General features: G+C 45.5%; 1 protein-coding gene across 5 annotated transcripts in view; it reads left to right on the forward strand.

The window, feature by feature from the left end:
- Window positions 1-5,785, forward strand: part of NEK6 (NIMA related kinase 6) — a 169,154-nt gene that overhangs the window by 80,859 nt on the left and 82,510 nt on the right. The window contains exon 1 of one of the 5 annotated variants that reach the window (XM_025194300.1): window positions 4,835-4,993. The exons of the other annotated variants lie outside the window; for them this stretch is intronic. The gene's annotated coding sequence lies outside the window, so the exon portion shown is untranslated. Of the gene's footprint in view, window positions 1-4,834; window positions 4,994-5,785 lie in introns of those variants that run through there. 5 annotated transcript variants of the gene reach the window in all.

The raw sequence follows: 5,785 nt of genomic DNA on the forward strand, positions 1-5,785 counted from the left end.
CACCCCGCTGGCGGTCGTGGGGAAGGAGCCGCGTGCCGTCCCCGCCGCGTCGCGCTGTCCTTCCTGTCACCAGCGCGGCCGGGCTGCGCCGAGGGGGCTCGGGGGACCCCCGCTGCTGAAAATTACCTCAGGTTCCTCCGTGGTCCCGGCCCCGTGGGGACGGGGGCGGCTTGGACGTGGACACACGACGTGGACGCGTGGCTCTCGACCCTTTCTGCAGCGTGCCGGAGTCGGGGGCGCTTCCGGAAAGCTCGACGGTAGCAACGGAACGGAGCGATCCCGTGGGGCAGCGCAATGTACCGCCGGTCGTGTTTGCGCGCTGAACGGCGCCGATGCCGCGCGGCCGCCCGCGGCACCCTCGCAAGGCTCGCGACGGGGCTGGGCCCGGTGACCCGCCACGCTGCGGCACCCTGGGGTGCTGCCGCAGGCGTCGCGGGCGTAGGTACGTGGCCGACTGGGACCGGAGCGGTGCGGACGTGCAAAAGAAACGCTTGCACGCTCACCTTGCGCCTGGACCCGAGGGTCTCGCGAGGTCCCCTCCAGCCCGAAATCTGTGACGCGACACCGGAGGCTAAAATTGCCCTTGAAAGGTTGAGACTTACCGAAAAGTGAAAACGAAACCCTTGACGGGGTCTTTACATTCAGCCTTTCTGTCGGCAGGTAGTGCCGGCGGATGATAATACTTTATCTAGTAGGTTTCATCAGAAGATCTCCATGTAGTTTTTGAAGCAGCATTGCCTTAATTTGCAGATTAAAAAACCCTGGAGGAAAGACCCGTGTCGGACCAGGCCGTGCAGGGAACAGAAGTCAATGTTTGATCTTCTCGTTCATACGAGTTCTAGGATAAGTTTTCGGAGGCCCCTTCGCGGTCACGTTGCAGTCCCTTGTTATAAAAATGAGAATTGGATTTTAATTTCTCAAACTTTATACATGTGTCTCGTAGCTGTTGTCTTGAGAAGCCGCTAGCTTTCAAGAAATGCTCAACCTGTGAAATGCTCAACCTGTGGCAGCACGGTGCCGCTCGGACACAGATACCGCGTGCCGCTCGGGCAAATGTTGGCAGAGTTTTGGAAAGTTTTTGTGAGTTAGCTCTTGGGGGCTCGTGTGACATCAAGATAATGCACAGAGGAGTAAGCACAAGGGTATGGTTAGGTTGGACATCAGCAAGGACTAACTAACGTGCCAGGCAGTAATCGGTGAAATGGTTGAGCAGAGGAAGTTGTGGGGTTCAGACCTGGGCTGGACAAAATGATACAGGATCCTTTTTTGGGGGCAGTCGCCTGTTGGCTTGAGGCATGGGTTGGCGGTGATCTAACCGGTGTGGCCCATTATTAACCTGTAGGATTTAGGTTGGATTGACCTCTCTCTCAAGGAGAAAGGAGTGTAAAAGGAAACCGATTAGAGGATGGAGGAGCTGCGATGCGTGACGTGGAGAGTTGCTGGTGGTCAGGAAGGTCCAGGTCCACGCTGTTCTCTTGCACGCGTCTTGTCTGAGGCGGGATTGCAATCGAGGTCCGCACCTTGCAACCGGTGATCTATGTTACAAAGGGAGTAAACCCCTGAAACTACCAGTTTACAAGCATCTTAAATAAATCTTAACTTTTTAAAGCACAAGTAGCCAGGCAGGAAGCTGCTGTCTTACTTCTGCTAATAATGCGGGGCACAGGCAGTAGAGTTCCTGTTTGAATGCAGGATAAACCAGGCAGCTCGAAACGTTTGTAAGCTTTATTAAAACAAAACAAATCAAAACAAATAACCACCCTGAGGTTTTTTTAAGTGGTTCAAATATAGCGGTTTGTATAGATACCAGTTTTTTTTTTATGTGGTTGATCTGCTCTTTTTTTCTGTCTTGGCTTAAATTTTACATATGAATTGTTTTGGATTGGATTGAGATTACTTTACTTTAAAGTCTAACCTGTGCTGAATAGTTAAACATCTGGCCCTACTGTAAGTGCCGCAGTTTCACATGCCTGAGAAATCTCTGGGGTTAAGTTGTGGTTTTCGAATACCATTTTGAAGGTGTCAGAAATAAACTATTTTACATTTTTTTTCAAGGTAAAGATCAACCATTTAATTTCTAGGAACAGGCAACATTTAACAGCGTCCTAATTGTATAGAGGGGGCTATGATATGACACTGCAAAACTATGTTAGAAATTGTATTTTGTGAAATAGGGCAGATGGTTTTCAAAAAACTTTTTTTTTTTTTTTAAGCATAATGTTTACTTTAGTTTGGTGCTACTTTCAGTGTCTGGTAGCTTCATAGATTCCAGCTAGTGAGCAGCTGTCTGTCACAGATGGGAGAGGAAAAAAATCCCCTTTGCTGCTTGCTTCCAAATAGGTTTTCATGCAAAACCAATAGTAATGTAACAAAAGCATCTCAGTTGGTTTCAATTTTTTTATGCATGTAGGTGAGGCAGGCAGGCAGGCAACACACCATGTTTGTTCAAAGGAAACTAGTGCTAAATATCAGTGAACCAAAAGAAAAGAACCCACCCCATTACTCTGGAGAGCTGCTATTATTTTCATGAACCTTAACGTCTCTACAAATTCTGTTTTTTAAAGAGCAGCCTGTAATACTTCACGTAAATTTGTCGAATTGCATCTGAGCGAGATTTAGAAATCAAGAAGACTTGGTATTGGTATTGATTTTTGACATGTTGCCCAGAGTGACTCAGAAGAAGTCGTCGTCCTCACCCAGAATGCACCTCATGTTCCTGCCATGGTGGTGTGGACTGCATGCGTTTATTTTCCCCTCCATCATTTTGCAGTGCTTCTTCAAGTATTTCTTCCTATTTAGCTGTATTTTGTCAAAATAAGAGGATCCGCTATCCCACATTTGGTCCTTATTTTATACACCAAGAACAGTAAAATCAGATAACCTGGGGAATTCTTGGGGCAGTATATTATATTTTTCTTCATTAATAAGGCCCCAGAAGGGAACTGATGGAAAACTACAGGTACATGCAGGGCTTTTGTTTAAAATCTCACAATTTGGGGGGGGGGAAAGGATAACTTACTTTATATATTGTATTTTGAACATAAACTTCAAGCAGAACTGCATTTTATTGAGCTTTCAGATCATATTCTATAACAATCTGTGGTGTTGTTTCTGTATCAACTAATGCTACTTGACAGCGGAAGACACGTAAAAATAACGCTTGAATTAAAATAATCAGTGCAGAAAATGCAAGCATTTATTTTTAATGGTTAAACTGAGTGATTTAAGCAACTTTGTGTCCCTGTGAAATTTGCTACTTTTACTGTTCAGAAACTTTGCCTGATTTATTAATATGTACCTTAAAGCAGCTAGATATTCTTTTCCACCCAATATCATTATTGGCTTGAGTAAGAGCTTTAGTCTTAAAATTCAGTTAGTTATTACCAATAATTCAAATATATTTTTAAATACAAAAATTAAAACAAGCCAGTCCTAGTGTGGAACCGTGGGTCATTGATCTTGAAAGACTGGCCAAAAGAAGTACACCTTTTCCATTCAGGTGCTGGGATTGCAGTGAGTAAGGTACTATTTCATTCATTTGGCTTTTTTGTCACTAATTTAAAATATTTTAATTCCAAGGCTATTTTGGCATCTGTGTTGGAGGCTGGTATATGTGCGTTCACACTTGTTTCCCAGACCATCAGCCATGGGACTGACTGAATGAGGGCTGCTGTGAAAGGACTGACCTGTCCAAATTTGTTATGCAGTTCTGCTTTCCTAATTTGATGGGCAGATTATTTCTTGGCAAAGTAGATCATTTAAAATGTTCTCTGGAACTTTATTTTTTCCAGGCAAGGAAGCTTTGTTGGAAATCCTTTCCAGAGCCAAGTTTCTTAGCTAAGAGGAGGAAGAGATTCATTGGAGTTTTATGCCCAGGTGCTTCTCTCCTGCTCCTTAAATCCTCCAGTACATTCCCAGAGTGTAGACCCTAGGACTGCTAGGAGAGAGGTGAGAGCTTACTGAGTCCTGAGGCATCCGAGCACATGCACACACTCTCTGCATCCAGTACTTCACGTTGGCATCCCCCTGGGCAGCACTGATGCAGTAGTTAGTATCTGACTTGGGGAAGGAATCCCCTAATACTGGTGTGTGGTTATATAGGTGAAGAGTCCCATTTGGGAAGGTTCTTTCCCCTTCCTATTGTGGGCTATTTCTGAAACGAACTGTAACCAGCATTTATGCTTAGTGCACTGGCATCACAGGGGTCAAAAAAGAGGCAGATAAGAGCAGTGACCCTGGGGACAAGCCTAGAATGTGGACTGAACAGGTGGCGTCTGTTCCACACCCTGGGCAGGACTTCTAGCTTTCTCTGTAGTCGAGCCCAGTGGTGCTGACCCATTCTCCTGCTGCTTTTGGTGCTCAGTCCTCAAGCCCCAAGAAACCCACTTGTTACAAGGGGAGAAGTGTCCGTCAGGCTGCTTGAAAGCGTGCTGTGCACATGAAACGAACCCTCAGATCCATGTTGACAAGAAAAATGGGTGCTGGATAGCTGGGATGGTTTCCGTACAGAGGAGATGTGTAAAATGGCACGCTGGGGGATAGGAACCCCAGCGAGTTCCTCCGTCGCTGCTGCCTGTCGGTGCCTGCCTCTGAGTCAGCAGTCCGCTCCTGGCTCAAGTGGCGTGGGATGACTCAAGTTCCAATTTTTCCCCTTTCCTTGGAGCCAACTGTCCTCCTTAATACCAGAGAATAACTGTTCACCTAGTGAATTTGAAACCTTGAAATTAGAGGGCCAGCTAGCAAAGCATGTGTGCACTTGTGCCCTGTGCTGCTCTGATTAGACTCTGCAACTTGTGACTCATTTTGGGGAATTTTAAGGAAAAAATGTGTTGCACCATCATGTAAACTTTGGCACAGTTCCTCCCAGCAAGAGCTAACCAGCAGGGGTTGTTTTAAAGAACGGGTTTTTGTCCTCTTTCAGCTTCTGAAAGGAAGTTCTTCTCGACCAGAAGAGTCCTACTTTTGCCACCGTTAGTAGTATCGGGAACATCAGGTCTGTTAAGGAGTTCATGGGTGCTCGGGGCTGTGGGTATATGTGGCGGTAGGGCTGGGTTGCACTCTTGCGGGGATGAAGCTGTAAGCACTACAAGAGGTGTGTATTAGGCATTGGACTGAAGCAGGTGTCAAAACAGGTACGAAAACAGGATTTCAGATGGGCTGACTGGAAGTGCCTCCATCTTCTAGTAGCTCTGCTTTGCTCTTTGTGGGCGGTCAGCATTTCACTAGGTTTTCTAGCCACCGCAGGTTCTTTCCAAGGTAGGCAAGACCTACGTTTCAAATACAGGAAGGAAATAGAAATGGTATTTTTAACAACCTTTCACCAAGAAGAAGGTCACCTTTTAATCAATTTGAAAATCTAAATGGTGGCTTTCGGCTCTTGCTATATTAAGAGCCAGTGCTGCCTTTTGTGGCAGGCTGTATATACAAAAGCCAGTACTATGTAGTAAATACTCTCTCTCTGTTTTCATAATCATTGTACTTAGAGTAAATGCTTCTTGGGTGGGTATTACAAATCTGTTAATCTTTATGGTATTTATAGGGTAATTTTTAACTTGCTTGAGCTCCTTGCTTCCTTCGCAGGTCAGTTACTCAATTTATAACGTTTTGTCAGTTTTAAGAGCTTTACCGTGAGCGTAGAGATGGCTGTCCCAGCCATCTACCTGTGTTCGCTTTCTTTCTCTGGAGCTCCTTGATTTAAGATTCCTTCTGTTCTCTGATTTGTTCTTTAAGAGGGTCTTATGACTACTTTGCATAGTGGCTTTTGCGCTCACAAATGTAGGGAAAG

Source organism: Alligator sinensis, unplaced genomic scaffold, assembly GCF_000455745.1.
Source record: "Alligator sinensis unplaced genomic scaffold, ASM45574v1 scaffold611_2, whole genome shotgun sequence".
In the NCBI taxonomy this organism is placed as follows: Eukaryota; Metazoa; Chordata; order Crocodylia; family Alligatoridae; genus Alligator; species Alligator sinensis.